The following is a 23,469-nucleotide window of genomic DNA, read 5'->3' on the forward strand; positions in this document are numbered from 1 at the left end:
TTAAATTTATTATATATATATTTTCGTCCGATATATTATCTAAAAAAATTATCTATATTAATATTAATTCAAAATATAAACAATTTTTTAATTATAAATGCATTTATCTTAATAATTTTATATTTATATATATAAACAATTTTATTTTTTGTTATAAATGCACCTACCTTTATATTTATTTATTACCTTTTATATATATATATATAATATATATATATATATATATATATATATATATATATATATATATATATATATATATATATTATATAATTAAAGTAATCATTATTTTCTCCCTCCTCTCTTCTACTCTTCTTCTTAATTAAATTTTATTTTTTATTAATATATATATATATATAAATATATCCTTACCATATATAATTTAAAAATTATCTATATTAATATTAATTTAAAATATAAATAATTTTTTTTATAAATACATATACCTTTATAACTTTTAAATTTATATATATAAACAATATTATTATTTTTTTTTATAAATGTACTTACCTTCATAATTTATATTTGTTACCTTATATATATATATATTATATTATTTTTCATCATTAATTTATATAAATACATTTTATCTTTTATCATACATTTTAGGTCGCGGCTGGCGGACCGGGGTCTGACCAGTTTGCGCGTCTCACTCAAAGGTTGGTGGTTAATCCGGTTAGAGATTAACACCGGGGTTTCAATACTACACAAACAGTCACAAACCCTTGAACCGAGTTCAAGTGCGGAAGTGGTTTGTGTCAGGTTGAAGCAGCACACACACAAGATAGGCAGAACCGGATTTGGATGAAGTCGGTTTTGGAGTTGGGTGGGTCGGTTTTGGAACTCAGTAAGTCGGTTTAGGTAGAATTGGTTAGAATGTAAGACTGGCAGAAAGTAAATAATAAGACAGGTTTTTTATGGATGTTCGGAGATAAACTCATACGTCACCCCTTCCTCTCGAAACCGCGAGAAGAATATTCACTAAGGAATACACAAACACAATCCGATCGAGACTTATTTTCTGCTCGATAACACTTGTACAATTTTAACCGAAATTGTAATCACTCTTCAAATAAACACTTAGGCTCTAAACCTTGTAGAGAAATAAACTTGCAATAAATCATAGAGCTTGTAGTTGGTAGGATTCGTTGACTGGTTTCTTGTGCTGCATTTATTCCTCTTGAGCTCCTTTTATAGGTGAAATGTGCCAACGGTCACATTTCATTTTCTTGAATCTGATTGGTTGAACAGAGGTTCATTGATTCAGACCTGGCGGTCTAGGCTTCAGACCTGACGGTCTAGATTTCATACCTGGCAGTCTTGATTTCCTGTGTGTAGGTCAAACCGGCTAGGTTTGTCTTTTACTCAGTATGGCAACTGTCAGTTGGACAGTTGCCTGTACCTGGAGGATTACGCCTCTGATTTATCCTGGAGTGGAAAGATCTTGTCGGACGATCTTCTGCAGCCTGCATACTTTCTTCAGACTTGTATGAATATGGCAATACTAAAGTCTGTCCCTTCGGTATCATCCTTAATAGATACTCGAAGTATTTATTTGTACTGGTCGGTTGTTTATGTTAACCGGATGACTTCCGGTTTTTCCATAACTTCAGATTGGCCAAATATTCAATGATTTTGGCCTTCTGTTTTGACCGGTCTTGTCTTCTTGTTCGGTCAGGTTTTTGGTCGGTTGGGTTGCTTGACCGGTTGAGTTTCTTAACCGGTTGAGTAACTTGACCGGTTGAATTCTTTAACTGTTCCTGCACAAGAGATTTGTTTTTGTTAAGTTCTATTTAACCGATCTAATTTTATCTAACATATATATATATATATATAATATTTTCTTTATGAGTACAAATAATTTTTATGTTAATATAAAATTAACTAATTGATAATAAATATTAAATACAATATATATATATATATATATATAAATACACAAAATAATAAAATTATTTCAACTATCATAAGTGGTCTTGCGATTTAAGTATTCACATTTTATTCTTAAGACTAGGGTTCAAATCCAAAAATATGCAAATTTATATTTTCAAGAAGGTATTCTTGACTATAATATATAGTTGCGCAACTTTTAAGCAAATGATAGACATCTGAAAGTGTGTGTGAGGTCAAGAGATGGAGGTCGGGTGGTGGTTTGTCGAGTGTGAGGTCAGAATTAGTGGTTGGTATGAGGAGCATTTGAAAGTGTGAGGTCAGGTGGTGGGTGGTTTGTCGAGTGTGAGGTTAGAATTAGTGGTGTCTAGTGTGAGGTCGGAATTAGTGGTTTGTATGACGATCATTTGAAAGTGTGAGGTCATGAGATGGAGGTCGGGTGGTGGGTGGTTTGTCGAGTGTGAGGTCGTAATTAGTGGTTGGTTTGATGAGCATTTGAAAGTGTGAGGTCACGAGAAGTAGGTCGGGTGGTGGGTGGTTTGTCGAGTGTGAGGTTAGAATTAATGGTCATTTTGACGAGTAATTAAAAGTGTGAGGTCACGAGATGAATATCGGGTGGTGGTCAATGACGGATTCATAAATTTATATTAGGGTGGGCTTAAATTTTGTGTAGTAAATTACATATATAAAAAAAGACGTTATATTATAACATTTAAATAAGTTGAAATTTACCCAAATTTTAAAAAAATAAAATTTATTAATAATAAATTATATATTAACAAAAAAAAGCATTCTCTATTTTAGCTAGGTTCTATTCATTGTTCATTGTTAAAAAGCATCCTCTATTTTATTGCGAGATTCTATTCATTGTTAAAAATGTTTGCTCCGTTGTGGTAACGATTTTAATGTTAAAATAAGTAAATATTTTATTAAATAGTTAGAGTGAAATAAAAAAAAAATGTTAACATTATAAATTATAAGGATAATTAAACATAATAAAATAAAATTAGTTATAAACATAATATACACAATTAAGAAGATAGATATTAAAGAAAGAATTAGAAGAAAAATAAAATGAGTTTCTATATATTCTGAATTAAAAAATTTATTATAAAAATTAAAATAATTAAATAATAAAAAATTTAGTAAAATATTGAATTTATGAAATAAAATTTAAGATTTTCATTTAAACTTGCAAATCAGATACAAATATTAGAATATTATGTGACTATAATATATAGTTGGAAATGAGTGAATAACATTGAAAAGGAATGATTATGTTATAAATATTATATTATTGTATATATATTAAAAAAAATTAAGGGGTGGGCTTAAGCCCACCTCATGGTTGTTAGTGATTAGATTGACTTTGATAAGAGGTTTGTGATCAATTAAAATTGGTTGTTAATTTGTTAAAAATGAGAATAAATGAGAGGTTGACTAAGATTAGTGAGTGTTTTATTGAAGGATAGAGAAATATGAAAAAATGTGAGTCACAATATTAGGGTTAGTGGGTGGTTTGCCGAGAGGATAAAGAGACATATGAAAAAGTGTGAATCACAAGATAATGGTCAAATGAAGGATTATTGGTTAAGTTTGACAAGATATAAGAGACGGATCATCAATTGAGGTCAACTAAGATTAATTGGTGGTTTGCGGGGATAAAAAATGCATATGAAAAAGTGTGAGTCACAAGATAATGGTCAATCGATGTGTTAAGTGGGTGCGGATGAGATAAAATATATACTAATATTAAGTTTAAGATTAAATTTAATTTTTGTAAACTAAAATTAATTTTAAATTAATTAAATTTGAATAAAATATTAATATTATCTAAAATATTTATAGATAAATAATATTATATATATATTTTTATCCGCTGTAAATGCACAAAATTTAGGCTAATTATTCTAATACTACTAATATATATTTATCTACATTACAAACAATTCAATAATGGATTTTTACAAATGAAATGAAAATTGGAAAAAGTATACATTGTTCAATTCAATAATGGATTTTTACAAATGAAATGAAAATTGGAAAAAGTATACATTGTCTCGTAGGAAAGAGTCAAATCATTTCTAGTTAAAAGTGAATAATCATAATAGTTTTTGGGTCAAAAGGCAATTATCAAAATAATTTGAGAGTCAAAATCAACTATCAAAATAGTTGTAAGGTTTTTAGTTTGATTTTTTTTAATTTTTTTATTTTACAGAAAGTCCACTAATGACCATTTTTGAAAGTTTGAAAGAATAATTTATTTTAAGAAATAATATAAAAATTAAAAATAAGCTATTAGAATAATTAGAAAGCCCACATAATATAATTTGTAAATATATATATATATATATATATTTTAAAGATAAACATTACTTATTATATTTATAAATTTTAACAATTCTAGAAACTACACCGTAAGCACCAACTTTATAAGGTATATATAGGGATGACAATGGGTACCCGTATGCCTTATGCCTGATACCCGTGGGTACCCGATACTCGGGTTCGGGTATTTTAAATCCAGGTTCGGGGTCGGGGTTGGGGATGGGGAGTGAAAAATGGTACCCGATCGGGGTCGGGGATGGAGAGTGTTGGAAACCCAAACACGATACACTACCCGATACCTGCATATATTAATAAAATTTAAGTGACTTATCAAATTCCACGTCAAAAATTGTAGCGTCAAAAATTGTAGCTACTAAATATCATTAAATAAATATATTAATTATTTTATCATTACTCTCAACATCACGATTAACATCATTTCCTAAGCAAATCACGCTTAATATTATTTCATTTATTTGTAATAATGTTTCTCTCTCATAATATCTCCATTCAACCTTATTTCAAGACTTCAAGTCTTCAACTTCTATATTCTTCAACATTCTTCTAGTTTTTGTTCAAAGTCTCCAACAACACAACAAATGTTATATTTTTCAATCTCTACCACATAAGTTACATGATTATGCAAGTAAGTAATGTTTTTATTTAATAAAGTTATGCATGTCGTTCTTCAATTTTTACAATCTTATATTTATTTATTAACATAATCTTTAATCTCTATTTTGTAGTTTCTTCTTCCGTTTTAACAATAATAAAGTTGATTTTTTTTATGTAAGTTCTACACTTAGGTAAGTAATACTTTCATTATTTCTAAACTTTTTGTTTAATATATGAAATTTCTTGATTACTAGACATTTTCTTATTATATATATATATATATATAATTGATATATATAACATACTTTCATTATATATATATATAATATGTCTCAGTTATTAAACATTGTATAAATTTATCCTGTTAGATAAATTTTCACAACTCACAATCTAGGGTTTTGTAGATTATAATAGAATATTATTATTTTAATTTTTTTATAAAATAATATATAATTTAATAAAGTAATACAATAAATTTATTTATTTTTATAAGGTAAAAATAAAGGGTCAAAGAGTTTTTTAAGGAATATTAAAAGTTCCTCATATTTAGTTTAATATATTAATATATTAGTTCAAAAATAAAAAAGTTTTTTAAATATTATGTTTAACTATATTTAGGGAATAATAGTTCAATATATTAGTTATTTATTATTTTTGTCAAAGATTTGAGGTATGTTATTAGTTAAATACTTTAATCTTAATTCTATTTTTTGTATTTGTTAATGTTGATTTTTTATTTATTGATTTTGTAGGTTGTAAGAAGTTTATTCAAGACGAAGCTTTTTATTAGAAAATTAATTTGATGATTTTTGAAGTTTTTGTGTTTAATTAAGAATTATGTTCTATCACTTTTAAGTTTATTTGTATTTTTGTAGTATGGATGAATTTATATGATGTAGTATGGATGAATTTATATTATATAGTGTGAATGAATTTTTTTTTATTTATTGTTTAATGATATAATATTTATTAATAGTTTTAGGTTAATTATATTTTATAGTAATATATTATATTTAATTTATATTGTTTTAGTTAATTAAAATATAATTTTTTAATATTTAATATCGGGTAATGGGTACCTGTCGGGGATCGGGTACCCGACGAATCGGGGATGGGGATATAAATAGAGATATCCGTCGGGTTCGGGGTCGGGTAGTAATTTAAAAATCGGGTTCGGGGATGGGTACTTCACTACCCGTCGCCCGACGGGTAGGGTACCCGTTGCCATCCCTAGGTATATATAATTATGTATAAGTTAAAAATAAATAAGAATAAAAATATAACTTTAAAATATATATAAATTCAAAGAAGATTATATATTGTGTGTATATAAATTGCTAAATAAAGAGAGAAATAATTTATTTTATGTAGCTTAAATTTTGTGTTTAAAATAAATGAAAAATATAAATTTACATTTCTAGAGAAAATATATTGTATATATAAATATAAAATTAATAATGGAAGTAAAAGATATAAATATATATATATATATATATTTAAATTTATAAAATAACTTTTTTATCTATATTATTTATGAAATTATATATAAAAGTTTTATAATTATATATATATAAATAAAAATAAATTCTAATATATATAAATATATATATATATATATTATTTATAAAATGTTATATATATAATTATGAAGAGACAATATATATATATAAATTTATTTTATATAAATATTATATATTAAGAAATCAAATAATTAGAGAAAATAATTTTTTAATATTATGGAGTGAGAGATAAATTTTGTATGAGTAATAAAGGGAGAAAAAAAATTTGTAACATCTTTTTTTTTTCTTCAAAATTATTATTATTTTTTATTATTAAAATATTTTAATTATATATATAATTAAATTAAATAACATATATAACCTTTTAAAATTACTAAAATGTTTTATATATATAAAACTTAAATATATTTTTAAATAATACATATATATATATATATTATACTTAAATATATAAATATTATTTTTAAAAATATTTTAAATTATATATATATATACATATATTTGTTATTCATATAAATTTATTATATATATATTTAATTGTTTATATAATTAAAAAAATATTTATAAAGAAAATATTATTGAGTAGAATAATGAGAAAAATAATCATAATCACCCTTATAAGTAATTAATATTTTATTTATATTTATAAGAGTTAAAATAATAATTTATTTAATAAATATATAGAATTAAAAATATTAATATAAAAGGTAATCATTAAATTTTTATTTATTTATTTAAATAGATTGTTATATATATATAATTATATATTATAAAATAATTAATACAAACATGTTTTTTTTAATTGAATTTACCTATTTTTTATTTTAGGTGGGAAATTATAAAATTTTAATTCTAGACATTGGAAATGTCTATTTTTTTTATATTTTTCTAAATGTGTTAATCCATGACTTAAGAATGTGTTTATTTTAATTGTATTTCTTTAATAGGGACAATGAATAAATTGTAACTGCGAAACAATATTTGGATTTTGATATCTACTTTGACTATTATTGTATAAACAATTTGATGATTTGTAATACTTTTGTATTATTTTATTATTATATGAAACTCACCGATTGAACCAGTAACTCAGTGACACAATTTCTTCGATGACTAGACCATGTTTCAAAACTATGATAATTATATATTTATTTTAAAAAAGTAATATAAATAAAATAAAATAGGGTTAAAAAGATAAATGACTGTTTTTAAAAAGAGAAATTAAACTTCTGCAAACAAAAATTTAATAATGTATTTATTTCATTTTTTTTATTTTTTTTATTTTTTTTTATTATGTAAACATAATTTATCTTAGTCTGGATCTTCATTTCGAATTTTAGATAATAAATCATATAAACACCCTTCTATATTTCTACATTTCCTTAGAATCCTTAGTGTCTATGTCAATAAGTCGAGACATAAGTCAAAAGTCGAGTTGAATATTTGAACGGAATCATACATGAATTCATTGATGAAGACTTTCGGTTTACCGTGTATGTTGACATAGCCGATTTCAACTTACAGAAAAAAAACTTAATTCAGTAGACAATTCTCTTCTTCTCTCTAACAATAAAAGTTATGATAAATAAACACTAGTAAAAAATCGACCTTTACCAAAGGTTTTATAAAACTCTCCTAAATACTCCCGAGATAAACAAATCTTTCGGTATTAAAAATAGATTCCGAGAGGGGTGTAAAACCTTCGGTTTTACTAATTAGTACCGAAAGTTCTTTGTAGAACTTTCGGTTTTTACTTTCCCAAAAAACAAAAAATAATTCTAAGTGTTGGATGTGAGTTAATTGCGAAGGTTTTTAAAAAAACCTTCGGTTTTGCAATTCATGAGATTTTTAATTGCGAAGGTTATTCAAAGAACTTCCGGTTTTACCTTTTCTGAAATTCTTTATTGCGAAGGTTTTCCAATAAACCTTCGGTTTTGATTCACCCCAAAACAATTAAAAATAATTCTAAGTTTGGTGATGGTTATTTCCGAAGGTTTTTCAATAAACCTTCGATTTTGACTAATATCAAAACCGAAAGTAATATGAAAACCTTCGGTATCTATATGTATAAATACAAACTCTAATCTTTCTCTTTTTCATTCGGCTCTCTCCTTTCTCTCTCTTCCGCGCCGCAGCCGCCGCCTCCTCCACCGCCGATTCTCTTCTTCGTCTTCTCGCGTTCAGGTTAGATTGATTTGTTTTTTTTGTTGTTTATTATTATATTTATATTTCTTATCATGTAGTTTATATTATCTAGATTTAGGCTAGTTTAGATTATTTGTTTGGTAGTTTGATTTAGATTTGTTATTGTTTAGATTAGATTTAGGTTAGTTTGTTAAATATATATGATTTTGTTAAATTTGTTATTGTGTTTGATTTAAGTTATATTAGATTTAGGTTACGGTTATTTTGTTTAATTAATATATATATATATATATGAAATGCATTTAGGATGGGTGAGTCATGGCATAGTCTTCGGCGTACACCAGAGAAATTGTCCCGGACATACCAGAATTTGCTAGCAGCATCAAAAAATGCGGCACGTGAGGAAGAGGTGAGAAATATGACGCTGAAAATGGAGCAAATCCGATTGAGGGATGCGGAAAGAGGCCAATTGCCGAGTGAAATTAAAGCGGACAGGGCTGAAATGGCACAGGAATTGGAGAATCTCGAACAACAACTTGAATTGTTGAGGAGTCGACAGAATCAACCACCCCCTCCCCCCCATCTAATAATTTCTAGATTATATCGTTTGATTAATTATGTGTTTTCTTTTCCGTACGAACGATGACATTTTGATGTCTTTTGTTTTCATAATTATGAATTATTATTATTATCTTTGGTTTGGTTTTTAATATGTTGTTCATGAATTATTTTCTTTTGGTTTGGTTTTCACCTTTTTTTTTAAAATAGCATGGCCAAAACCGAAGGTTTTCAACTAAACCTTCGGTTTTGACCCTGGTTTTAAAAAAAAACAGAAAATTTTCTAAGTGTTGGGAAGGGTAAAACCGAAGGTTTTCAAATGAACCTTCACTTTTGACCATTGTTTAAGAAAAACAGAAAATTTTCTAAGTGTTGGGAAGGGTAAAAATCGAAGATTTTCAAATAAACCTTCGGTTTTGACCATTGTTTAAAAAAATAGAAAAAATTCCAAATATGGGTAAGGGTAAAAACCGAAAGTTTATTTGAAAACCTTCAATTTTGACCCTTGTTTAAAAAAATCAGAAAAAATTCTAAGTATGGGTAAGGGTAAAAACCGAAGGTTCATTTGAAAACCTTCGGTTTTGACCATTGTTTAAAAAAACAGAAAAAATTCTAAGTATGGGTAAGGGTAAAAACCAAAGGTTTATTTGAAAACCTTCGGTTTTGACCCTTGTTTAAAAAAAAACAGAAAAATTCTAAATATGGGTAAGGGTAAAAACCGAAGGTTTATTTGAAAACCTTCGGTTTTGACCCTTGTTTAAAAAAACAGGAAATTTTCTAATTGTTGTGAAGGGTCAAAACCGAATGTTTTCAAATGAACCTTCGGTTTTGACCCTTGTTTAAAAAAAACAGAAAATTTTCTAAGTGTTGGGAAGGGTAAAAATCGAAGGTTTTCAAATGAACCTTCGGTTTTGACCCTTGTTTAAAAAAAACAGAAAATTTTCTAAGTGTTGGGAATAGAAAAAACCGAAGGTTTTCAAATGAACCTTCGGTTTTGACCCTTATTTAAAAAAAACAGAAAAATTTCTAAGTGTTGGGAAGGGTCAAAACCGAAGGTTTTCAAATAAACCTTCGGTTTTGTCCCTTTCCAAAAATATTCTGTGTAAGGTCAGGACCGAGAGGTTTATTCAAAACTTTTGGTGAAACCCATCAAAACCGAAAGTTATACTATTAACTTTTAGTGTTACCACTTCATAATTTAGAAAATTAATTGGTTTTTCACCTACTAATCTAGACTCCTAAATAATCTAATCAAGTGTGTGTTATTTTTAAAAAATTAAGATTGTGTTTAATGTTAAAATGTTTATGATTGTGTTTGATTATATAAAGAAGTGTATATATATATATATATGTTTGTGTTTGATGATCACATTAATGTGTATAAAGTTTGATCATATGGATTGTGTAATGTTTTAAGGTTATCAAATATGTTAAATTAATGTTGTTCAAGGTCATTAGAAGATTAAAATTCTATTAATTTAACAATTTGTGAAATGGTAATTCCGAGAGTTAAGAGTAAAACTTTCGAAAATACCCATCAAAACCGAAAGTTTTACCATTAACTCTCGGAATTACTATTTCACAAATTGTTAAATTAATTGGTTTTCTACCTTCCAATCTAGACTCCTAACTAATATTATCAAGTGTGTGTTTTATTTTAAAAATTTAGATTATGTTTAATGTTAAAATGTTCATGAATGTGTTTGATCATATAGAGAAGTGTATATGAATGTTTATGTAGGATAATCCTATGTATTTGTGTAATGTTTAATCATATGAATTGAGAAATGTTTTAAGGATATCAAATGTGTTAAATTAATGTTGTACAACGTTATTAGAAAGTGAGAAACCAAATAATTTAACAATTTGTCATGTTCTAAAACCGAAAGTTAAATATATAACTTTCGGAAATATGCATAAAAACCGACAGATATACCAAAACCTCTCGGTTTTGTGTATTTAAATTTAATTGTATAAATGTCAAAAAAATAATCAAAACCGAGAGTTATATGAAAACTCTCGGAATTTAAACAATCAAAAACCGAGAGTTTTCATATAACTCTCGGAATTCATTTTGTTAATAAAAATCGAGAGTTATATGAAAACTCTCGGAATTAATTAAAAAAACCGAGAGTTTTCATATAACTCTCGGGAATCACCTATTTAATTAAAAAAACCCTTCTTTCTCTCTTCCCTGTTTCTTTTCCTTAATCGCTCTCTCTCTCCCCGCCGCTTCTTTTAGCCAGCGCCGCCAACAAGAAGACGACGCCGCCTCCCGCCATCCAACGACTTCCTTCGGCTGAAGAAGACGACGCCGCCCGTAGAAGACAACGCCACCAAGACGCCGCCCTCTTGAAGCCGCCAACGCCTCTACGGTTGAAGATCTGCCGCGGATCCAGTTGAAGATCTGTCGCCGCGCCTCCGCCGCGCCTCAGCCGTGCCTCCGCCGTCCGTTTGATTGAAGGTCAGTTTCAAGCTTTTAGGATTATTTAGATATATTAGTGTTATATAGGTTAGATTTTAGGGTCAGTTTTTAGGAATTGTTAGATTTAGTTTTATTAATGTTATTATTGAATCTGATTGAATCAATTCAACTCGGTCTGATTGAATCGGTTTGAATGATTGATTTCCTGAAATATTATATTATATTATTATTATTAGTGTGTTTAGGAAAGTTATGTTATTGTTTTAAATTTATCTTCTTTATTAGTATTTGATTGGGATTAGGTTTTAATTCTATAAATAGGGTCATAGTTCCTTGATGATCTAATGCTTGATTAATATGAAGGAAGTTTATCTAAGTATTGATTAATGTTATATATGTTAGATTATGTTGATTGATAATGTTAGAATTGGTTAGATTTGGTTTGGAATTGTTAGATTTAGGTTGATTAATGTTAGATATGTTTTTGTTTGATTTATGTTAGATTTTGTTTAATTTAGGATTATGGTTTGATTTGGTTTGATTTTGGTTTGATTTAGGTTGATTAATGTTATATATGTTTTTGTTTGATTTTTGTTAGATTGGTTTAATTTTGGTTTGATTGAGGTTTGATTTTGATTTGATTTAAGTTAAAAGTTGTTTAATTTAGGGTTTTGTTTTGATTTTGATTATATTGAGTTTGATTTATGTATAATATGTTATATATTGAGTTTGATTATATTTATTGTTATTAGGTTTTATCCACCGTCTATTGAAGATCGTCGAACTTCCTCCACCTTCAGCCGCCTCCTCCACCGTCGTCGTGCCTCTCCACCGTTGCCGCCGGCACAACTGCTAAATAAGTTAAGTTTTAAATGTTTTTAATAATATTAGAATTATATTATTATGTTGTTAGGATTATATTGGATTTTAGTTATGTATTGAATCATGTTGATTATGTTGAATTATATTTGATTAGGTTAGATTTGGTTTATGTATGAATGAATTAGATTTTAGGTTAGAATTGAATTGTTTGTATTAGATTGGATTTTAGGTATAAATTGAATTGTTTGAATTGTGTATGATTGAAATAGTGTTGGATTATCTTTGATTTTAAGTTAGATTTGGTTTATGTATGAATGAATTAGATTTTAGGTTAGAATTGAATTGTTTGGATTAGATTGGATTTTAGGTATAAATTGAATTGTTTGAATTGTGTATGATTGAAATAGTGTTGGATTAGATTTGATTTTAAGTTAGATTTGGTTTATGTATGAATGAATTAGATTTTAGGTTAGAATTGAATTGTTTGGATTAGATTGGATTTTAGGTATAAATTGAATTGTTTGAATTGTGTATGATTGAAATAGTGTTGGATTAGATTTGATTTTATGTTAGATTTGGTTTATGTATGAATGAATTAGATGTTAGGTTAGAATTGAATTGTTTGGATTAGATTGGATTTTAGGTATAAATTGAATTGTTTGAATTGTGTATGATTGAAATCGTGTTGGATTAGATTTGATTTTAAGTTAGATTTGGTTTATGTATGAATAAATTATATTTTAGGTTAGAATTGAATTGTTTGGATTAGATTGGATTTTAGGTATAAATTGAATTGTTTGAATTGTGTATGATTGAAATAGTGTTGAATTAGATTTGATTTTAAGTTAGATTTGGTTTATGTATGAATAAATTATATTTTAGGTTAAAATTGAATTGTTTGGATTAGATTGGATTTTAGGTATAAATTGAATTGTTTGAATTGTGTATGATTGAAATAGTGTTGGATTAGATTTGATTTTATGTTAGATTTGGTTTATGTATGAATAAATTATATTTTAGGTTAGAATTGCATTGTTTTGATTAGATTGGATTTTAGGTATGAATTATGTATGATTAAAATAGTGTTGGATTAGATTTGATTTTAGGTTAGATTTATTATAAGATAAATGGAAGTCTAATTAAGTAAATAATAATGCGGGTTGTTTTCCATTTTATTAGAAATATGGAAGTACTTGATAAAAGCTGGATGACTTTACGTCGAGATCATCCAGATTACGAGGAAGGTGTTGACAAATTTCTCGAGTTTGCTGTTAGGAGTACATCCCGAAAAACCGTGAAATGTCCTTGTGTGAAATGCTTGAACACGCCGTTTATGGAAATAGACGAAGTGAAGACTTGCCTCATCATTTATGGAATAAATGTTCATTATGAGTACTGGTATTTTCATGGAGAAAAGAGACGTACTACTCAAGTGGTTAATGATGATGTCGATGAAGATACCGATGACTTCGATGATGATCAGTCGGAGGATGCCGTGCCGGAATTCAACGATGCGAGACCGGAGATGAATAATATAGTTAATGAAGAGGTCAATGAAGAATGTTATATGCACGAATTTATAAACGATATGTTCTCCAACGTTAATGAGGTCCCGAATAACCATGAACCAGTCGAAGATGCGCATATATTTTATAAATTGCTTGATGATTGCAAACGGCCATTGTATAAAGGTGCTCGAATAACGAAATTATTAGCACTACTGAAACTACTTCACATAAAAAATGTATGTCAATGGACAAATTTTTCTTTCGATATGTTGCTGCGTCTGCTTAAAGACTACATATTATCGATTGACGCTCAATTGCCAAACTTATACTACGAAAGTAAAATATTCATTACTGATATCGGGCTTAAATATGACAAGATAGACGCATGTAAGAACAACTGTATGCTATTTTGAAAAGACGACAAAAATGAAGATTTTTGAAGAGTTTGCGGTCTTTTAAGATGGAAAGTCGACCAAACAAGTGGGGCAGTTCGAGAGAAGCAAAATGGGAAATTCATTCCAAAAAAGGTGTTGAGATATTTCCCTTTAATACCAAGACTGCAAAGACTATACATGTCCTCAAAAACGGTTCCAATGATGAGATGGCATAAAGAAGGAAGAGTTGATAGTGATACGTTGAGACATCCCGCTGATTCCTTAACTTGGAAAATGTTTGATGAAAATTATAAAGATTTTGCGTCGGAATCTCGAAACGTAAGACTGGGTTTATCAAGCGATGGGTTTCAACCACTTGCAAATGGGAAAAAATCATACAGTGTTTGGCCGGTTATTCTCGTTCCTTATAATGTGTCACCCACTACTTGCATGGATTCTAGCAATTTTATTTTATCTATGTTAATTACGGGTCCAAAGAGTCCGGAAGATGCAATTGACATATTTCTCCAGCCATTGATCGACGAGTTGACTGAACTGTGGCAAACTGGTGTGAAAACGTTTGATGCACACACCTCGCAATACTTTAACATGCGAGCGGCGTTGTTGTGTACCATTAACGACTTTCCCGCCTACGCGAATTTATCAGGCTGGAGTACGAAAGATAAATTCGCTTGTCCTTATTGTAACAACGACACGGTATCTCTTCGATTGGTTCATGGTTCCAAACAATGTTACATGGGTCATAGACGCTTCCTTCCACCAAAGCCCAAATACAGAAGGGATAAAGAGTCGTTTGATGGTCGAACTGGTTATAGATAGCTCCCTAGATTGTTAACGGGGAAAGAAAGTTACGAGCAAGCACGAGACTTCGAAGACATAATTCTTAGTACGAATCTGAGCAAGAAAATCAAGATATATCATGAAACGCGGAGAGACAATTGGAACAAACTTAGCATTTTCTTCCGTTTTCCTTATTGGAAATCACTATTATTGAGACATAATTTGGATGTGATGCATATTGAAAAAAATATTTGTGATAGCGTGTTGGGAACAATAATGAATGTGAAAGAGAAGACTAAGGATGGTCCTAAAGTCCGTAAAGACTTACAACTCTTAGGCATAAAATAATGGTTACATCCTATAAATGATGAAGGAGTTGTTCATTATCCAGAAGCGCCTTTCACTTTGACATCCGAAAATAAAAAATGTCTTTGTAAATTCTTGAAAAATCTCAAGTTGCCTGATGGTTTTTGCTCAAATATCGGCGGTTGTGTAAATTTGGAAGAGAAAAAGATTTCGGAATTAAAGAGTCATGATTGTCATATTTTATTGGAATATCTTATTCCTTTAGCAACCCGTGGATTACTTCCAGATAATGTGTATGATGCGTTAGTAAATTTGTCTCGGTTCTTTCGGTTGTTGTGCTTCAAAGAGTTGATTCAAGAGGACCTCGAACAATTGTACCTGGATATTACATTGACACTTTGCAAATTTGAAATGATTTTTCCGCCGTCAATCTTCGACATCATGATGCATCTCCCGGTTCACTTGTCATTTGAGGCTTTGCTTGGGGGACCTGTTCAGTATCGATGGATGTATCCGTTTGAACATTACATGGGTACAATGAAAAAATATTTGCGGAATAATAACCACCACGAAGCCTCTATAAGAGAGAGCTATCTTTTAAATGAGAGTATTAGTTTATGTGCCAGGTATATGGAGGAAGAAGAGCAAGAAAATGCACAAGTTGAAATCTCGGGCATTTCAATATTTGCATCATTGGAAGACCTATCTAATGGAAAATATACAACTTGGATTATATGGATCGAGTGACAGCTCATTCTTACATTTTGAAAAATTGCTCCAAAGTAGAACCTTTTTACATGTAAGATTCTATGTTGCTTTTACTAATTAGCATTAAAGAGTGTGCTATTTAATATTCGATCTATTTGTAGAGATTATATGCAGTATTGCAATAACAACGAGTCCCGTGGATAAACGTTTGCCGCCTATTTCAAGCATCGAGTGAGTAAATTATAAACCATATATCCTAACTCTTTTTATTCATTTTAACAACTTCATTTCGGGTATATATATAGGTCGCCCAATTAGTAGAATGTAACGACATATCAAGAGACCTCAAGATCTTAGAAGAAGGTCCAAGTATGTACTCGTCTATGTATGTTTGGTGTAAAGTAAACGGATACAAATTCTGTACAGAAAAACACGACGAAGGTTTGACCACTCAAAATAGTGGGGTGGTTGTTGAGGGGTACAATGGGTCTGAAATTATGTCATACTACGGAGTTTTAACGGATATAATCGAAGTACAATACTTTTCTCACAAACGAGTTGTTTTATTCAAGTGTAAGTGGTTTGATACACACTCGGGGGAACTAGGAGTGAAAGTGGATAAATATGGTTTCGTAAGTGTAAATGTAAACCGAATTTTGAAAACCCAAAGTCAAGACCCGTATGTATTGGTGAGTCAAGCAAAACAAGTATTCTATGCCCCTGATATGTCAGCCCGACCCGGTTGGAAGATTGTGACAAAAATAAAACCGCGGTTTACAAACATATAGTTCAGATTAATTAATTAGGTAGATTTATGTTTTTTACTTTATATTCGTTCTTATTACTACTTATTTCAATTATTCCCTCATTTATTAATGATATGCATTAAGAATGTCTAAAGGTAGTGAAGAACCTTTGTGGAGTATGAGGAAAACACCCAACAAATTGTTAAAGCCATACCAGAACTTACTTGCCCAATTAGAGAACTTAAGGCTCCGAAGATTGTCTTCTAGAGACGAACCACCTATTGCCGTGGTCCCGATAGCTACTGCTCCCCCAACAGACGAGGATGTTGAGGCTACTGAGGTCAAAGAGTTTATAGAGAGTACGTTTGCTGATATGGTGGATGACGATAAGGCTGAAGACGAGGGTCTCGAGGAGCCTAACGAGGAGGATGACGAGGAGGAGCACAGTTCCACTCCTGACCCATCATCGACATGTAACTTGTTTACAAATTAGTTATTGTTTGAATTGATTCACATATCTAATTGTGAATATGATAATTTTGAAGAATCTTCTGCCCGCAAGAGACGGGAGAAGAACAAGAATATTGCGCTGTCTAAGAGGGTTGCAGGGACAAGGATTCCTCTTACTTTTAGAGAGGTAGATGGGAGGCTAGGCGGTGCTGACGTGGGAAGAACACGGTGGTCTAGACATGTGGGGTCGATTATCCGGGACCCTGCAGCCGTCTCACACCGTCTTCTAAAGTAGAAGACATTAAGTGCGGACCAATTGGATTCACTTTGGACTGCTATCAAGGTAATAATTATTACTTAATTATACATTATTCATTAAATAATTTTTTTTAACATTTCAATGTTTTTTTTCAGGATACGTTCAAAGCTACTAATGGTTCTATTGATTCATTTCGAAAAAACGGATTGGGACACGCCAAGCAGACATGGGATAGATGGCGGTCTGATTTGAACAAGTCATATATCCGCGTCCACAAAGGAGACGAGGCAGCGATACTGGCGAATCCTCCACCAGACTACGATCGAGATGATTGGGAGTTTGTGTATCGCAACCATTTCTTCACGGAAAAATTTAAGGCACGGTTTCAAAATTCAAATAAAAGTTGATATTAATTAATCTAACTTCATTTTTTATTTCAAATACAGTAAAACAGTCGTACAAATATAATTAACAGGAAGAAGCTAAAATTCTCACATCATACGGGAAGTAGACCATTTGCACAAATTGAAGAAGAGTTGGTAAGTACATTATTTGTAATAACTTAATCTAAAGATTGTTATTAATTATATAAATCATTTATTTCAAAAGGCAATTGAAATGGGACGGGCACCGTCTGTCATTGAAGTATTCAAGAGGACCCGTACCCCAAAACCGACAAAAGAAAACCCAACACCCGTCCCGGACGAACACGTGCAAGAGAAAATTGTAAGTGAATTGAATATGCTTAGTTTTTTATTATAGAAATGATATTTTATTTCAATTGTGCAGGTTGAGATGGAGGAGGTTCTTAGTAACGAACCTAGAATATCTGATTTTGAATTGACGGAGAGGGTGTTCGAACAACAAAAACACGGGGGAGTGTTCGGAATGGGATCAGGCGTCCGACCCACACACTTTCGTGAGGATCGTCGAAGTGGAAACAGTTCACAACGAAACAATGAGCGATTGTATAAAGAGAATCAAAGATTGACGCTCAAACTGGAGGAATTGGAGAAGATGGACGAAGAAAGAATGCGCATAATCAATGAAATGCAAGCGGAAAAGGAAGAAACAAATGCAAGAATGGAGAGAGAGAAGTTAGAAATGAATGCAAGAATGGAGAGAATCGAATTGTTTATGAGGCAACAACAACCACCACCTCCTCCCCCCACAAGCTAATTCTAGTACGTTTTGATTGGTTGTTTCGATTGAAAACATGATTTGATTAGTAGTTGTTTCAATTTGAATTTATAACAGATTGTTCAGATGATTAGTTTGGTTGCGAATTTTGTAATGATAATGATCATTTAATTTATGTGTCATTTCTTTTATTATTGATATATTGGTTTGGCTGAACAGGTATTGGTTGCAAGCAAAATAATCGGCATATTTTTAAAATTTTATAGAAAAAAACCGAAAGTAATAATGAAATCTTTCGGTTTTTCTTCAAATAGAAAAACCGAGAGTTATATGAAAACTTTCGGTTTTTCCATTTGAAGAAAACCGAGAGTTAATTAGAAAACTCTCGGTTTTTCCCGTAGGAGTATAATCGAAAGTTTTCTAATTAACTCTCGGTTTTTCCATTTGAGGAAAAACCGAGAGTTAATTAGAAAACTTTCGGTTTTTCCCACAGGAGTAAAACCGAAAGTTTTCTAATTAACTCTCGGTTTTCCATTTCATGAAACCCGAGAGTTAATTAAAAAACTCTCGGTTTTACTCCTACAGGAAAAACCGAAAGTTTTCTAATTAACTCTCGGTTTTCCATTTCAAGAAACCCGAGAGTTAATTGGAAAACCTTCGGTTTTTACCTAAGGAGTAAAGCCGAGAGTTATTTGAAAAACTTTCAATTTTAAACTCTATGGAAAACCGAAAGTTTTTCAATTAACTTTCGATTTTACTCTAGGGTATCTAAACCGAAAACTCTACGATATCTCTCGGTAAACGCCTAATTGTTTTTAACGAAAGAGTCAATACCAAGGGATGACGAGAGTTACCAAAACTTTCGGTAATGTGTCTATACCGAAAGTTATAGGGTCAAAACCGAGAATTTTTACTCTCGTTTTTGACCCCTTTTTCACCAGTGAAAATCACCGTCTATAAATTGAGGACTACAATCTTTTTTATATAATCTTTTATTTATTATTTAGTCCATCATAAATTAAAAAAAATATTCGATTTCTACACCTAATAAATTATTTCACACCAACAAACCAACATACTATATACATATATTAGCCAATAAATGTAACATTGATTTTTTTTTTGATTTTATGGTGTTATTGACTAATTTGTGTTTTTAGATTTTGATTTACTAGTCACTTACATCAACTCTGTTGTCAAGTTAGTTCAAGTATTTTCTATCTATTATTATTTTTTTAGTATGAATTAATGAAATGTTTTCATATATACAGCCTAAAAACATATTCACTATTAAAATTTGTTAAAATTATCTTAAATAGATCATAGTTGAAATGGTGAGAAATTAAATCTAAATAATAAGCATATCTGAATTTACAATCTTTGAATCTTTATTTTTTAAAGTTGAAATTAATGGTTCTTCCAATTTATGAATATGATGAAGACGTAAAGGAGAAATGAACATACCTCAAATGTGTCCCATTAGCGTTACAAATAACTGATATGATGTCAATTAATTTTGTTTGATTATTTTTAATTTAGTCACTTTATAAAATTAAGAATATCATTTAAAGTATTATCCATTTATATTTATGTTAAATACACTTATAAGATATAAACTTGATTTTACGTTATATATTTTTATTTTGACTTATATAAAATATAAGTTTATACAATTATTTATTATACTATTAACTAATAAATTTGTAAAAAAAATAAGCTAAATCAAATTACAAACAATATGTTGCTATGGCCAAGTACTCAAGGTGTCTATGCCCATAAACATGAGCTCCCCGCAAGAGTTAGAATATTAAGGTGTGTAAGCCCTAAAAACATGGGTTTCCTGCGAGAGTTAGAATATGTTAGGCGTCATTTACTTTTTTTACTTTGACTCAAAATAAAATAAAATTACATCCAACTAAAAAACCAAACATATAATTTAGAACCACATCATAAATCACATTTGGTTTCAAACATTCAACAATTAGTTTTGGTTTGAGAAGTTGTAGTCGCTCTTACCTTTGAATAATGAGGATTAATTTACTAAACTGCACCGTTTGAACTCTAAAGTAGAGGACATGTTGTCACCATTTAGGCATCACTTTAAATGGAACTAAAACTCTCTGTCCAAATATGATTTTGATTGTTCAAGCTGAAGCTCGATTGTAGGTTGTTTTCTTCAGAGAACATTTTAATTGCTATGAGCTCTTTTTTTTATGTTATTTGTATCTTTGATTGATTTGCTTGTGGCATATTGAGATTTGATTTTGTTAGTAACCTAGGACAACTTTTGTCATAGTTTACGTTTGAACTGCTTTATTTTTGTTCAATTGTATTTGTTGGGTTTTTTTTTTTACAAAATTATGGATTAATTAAATAGTTTCATATTAAAATATAAAATAGAATTCATATCAAGTCGCTTTGGCCGAGTGGTTAAGGCGTGTGCCTGCTAAGTACATGGGATTTCCCCGCGAGAGTTCGAATCTCTCAGGCGACGAATTATTTTTCATTTTTTAATCTGCATGATGTTGAATGTTTTGGACATTGTAGTTCTGTCAAAGTGGTTAAGGCATACTAAGCACATAGGGTTTACTATAAGAGTTCAAATCGATTTGCTTTTCATTGTTTTTTGGAAAAAAAAAATTAGGAACATATTTAAGACAACATAAATTTCATCAAACATTGTACCATCAACCATATTTAGATTCAGTCACTCTAACCTTTACAATAATATTAGTTTTAATTGTGACTCCAATGAGTGCAACTAACAACCTTTTAAGTGTGGAGCTAGAAAATATGTTACCCTTATTCAGGCAACACATGATTAGATGGTGTGCTTTGTTTCCATCAGAGAGCTTTTTGTTGTTATGATGATTGATTTGTTTTTTCGCATTTTAAAATTTTGTTTTGTGGGTTACTTTCGACAATTATTGTCTTATTTTGTGTTAAATTTCTTTTGTTGGGTTGTTTTTATTAACATTTTAATACTTTTACAAAGGATATAGATATAATGAAATGGTTTATTGTCTAAAAAACTTATCATAATGTTAAATCAAGCTCAAATAAATCATAAAATTAACTTCAACTAAGTGGTTATAAGGTTTGTTTTCTAAGTAAATAGGTTTTCCGGGAGAGTTTAAATTTCTCAATAAATAATTTGTTATTCACCTTTTTGAGAAATTGTTTTACAAACAGAATATTTAAAACCACATCATCAATTACATTAGATATTTCATGTTATTTGGATCGGACTAAAAAAAACTGAAAGTTCAAGGAGGTAAAAAACATAATATTTAAGTGATATATATATATATATATATATATATAGATAAATAGATAGACGATGGCCAAATGTTATATCCAACCTTCACCAATGAGTTTTTGTTTGAGTTATGTCTCGACGAACAATGATTGAATACAACTCACCACTTTTGAATTGTGAGGCTACAAGGTAGAACATGCACTACCTCTTATCATGTTCAATATTGCCGACTCCCTATAGATATATGCAAGGCCGCCACACTAAAAGGGGATTTAATAGGTAACTCTTGGTTCAGTTGGTTTTATAATCTGTCAGGTGACCTGACCTCACTTTCAATTTTTATTTATTATATTTATAATAATACATAAATTTTAATACAAATATTTCTAATATAAAAATATTTCTAATAATACAATTTTTATTTATTATATTTTATAATATAATTTATATCTATATAATTTATCTATAAACTAATTCATAACTATATTATTTTAATTGTAAATATAATTTTATTAAAATAATTATTATTAATATTTTATTTTATACTAACAATATTTTCTAATATACAAATATTTATAATAATACATAAATTTTAATTAATATATAAATAAAATTTATTTATATAAATAAAGTATAAAAAATTATATATAAAATAATATAAATCATATAATAATATTATTTATTTTAAAATTATATAATAATTATACATTATTTTTTATTTATTTCAATATAATAATAATACAAATTACTTATAAAGGTAAAATATAAAAATTAAAATAATAATAGTGTTTTATATTTCTTAATTTTAATCTATTTCAAAATTTTATAAAAAAATATAAATTAATATTAATAAACAAGTTAAAATAGTTACATTGGTTTGGTTCAGTATCTCGAGTATTTATTCACTTGATAATATGTGTTTATCACGTTTTTGTATTTTTGTTCTTATTTATATTTTATATTTTTTTTTATATTCTCATAAAACTAAGCTGAAATCTATTAAGTTAGATTTTCATATTTTTTTTATATAGTTAGTGTTTTATGAATTTTTTTTTGTGTTGTATTTGATGAAAATTTATTTGATGAATTTTATAGGCAGTGATTATTTATTTTTGGAACAACAACTTCGGGCTTACTTATTTAATTTGCGGGATGATCCTCAATTTTCTTCAATTGAAGACTTGGGAATTCTTGCTCAGAAATTGGTTGCAACAGAAAAACATATAGTCTTTCCACTGGTTTATCGATTGATAGAGTTGGTTTTAGTTTTACCAGTTGCAACTGCGTCTGTTGAAAGAGTTTTTTCTGTAATGAAGACCGTGAATACTGATTTGCGTAATCGAATGAGAGATGAATGGATGAATGATAGTTTAGTTGTATATGTTGAGAAAGATATTTTCTCAACAATTGAAAATGAGCCAATATTGCAATATTTTCAACAAATGGAATCTCGTAGAATAAATTTGTCTTCTTTTGTATCGACTCACGGACAAGAATAATTTAGTAATTGTGCTTATTAGTATTTTGTAAATGTGTTTGTTAGTATTTTTGTGTAATTATCGAGTAAAATTTTAATTAGAAAATGCATTTATTTAATCGCCAAAAAATGCTACGT

The 23,469-nt window shown here is 29.0% G+C and overlaps 1 non-coding gene across 1 annotated transcript; it reads left to right on the forward strand.

Moving 5' to 3' along the window:
* The first annotated feature begins 21,007 nt into the window (after nt 1-21,007).
* TRNAS-GCU lies at nt 21,008-21,089 on the forward strand. Its single transcript has one exon. It is a non-coding gene; the product is annotated as a tRNA-Ser (tRNA).
* The last annotated feature ends 2,380 nt before the right edge of the window (nt 21,090-23,469 follow it).

The sequence above is a fragment of the Impatiens glandulifera genome, unplaced genomic scaffold, assembly GCF_907164915.1.
Source record: "Impatiens glandulifera unplaced genomic scaffold, dImpGla2.1, whole genome shotgun sequence".
NCBI lineage: Eukaryota > Viridiplantae > Streptophyta > Magnoliopsida > Ericales > Balsaminaceae > Impatiens > Impatiens glandulifera.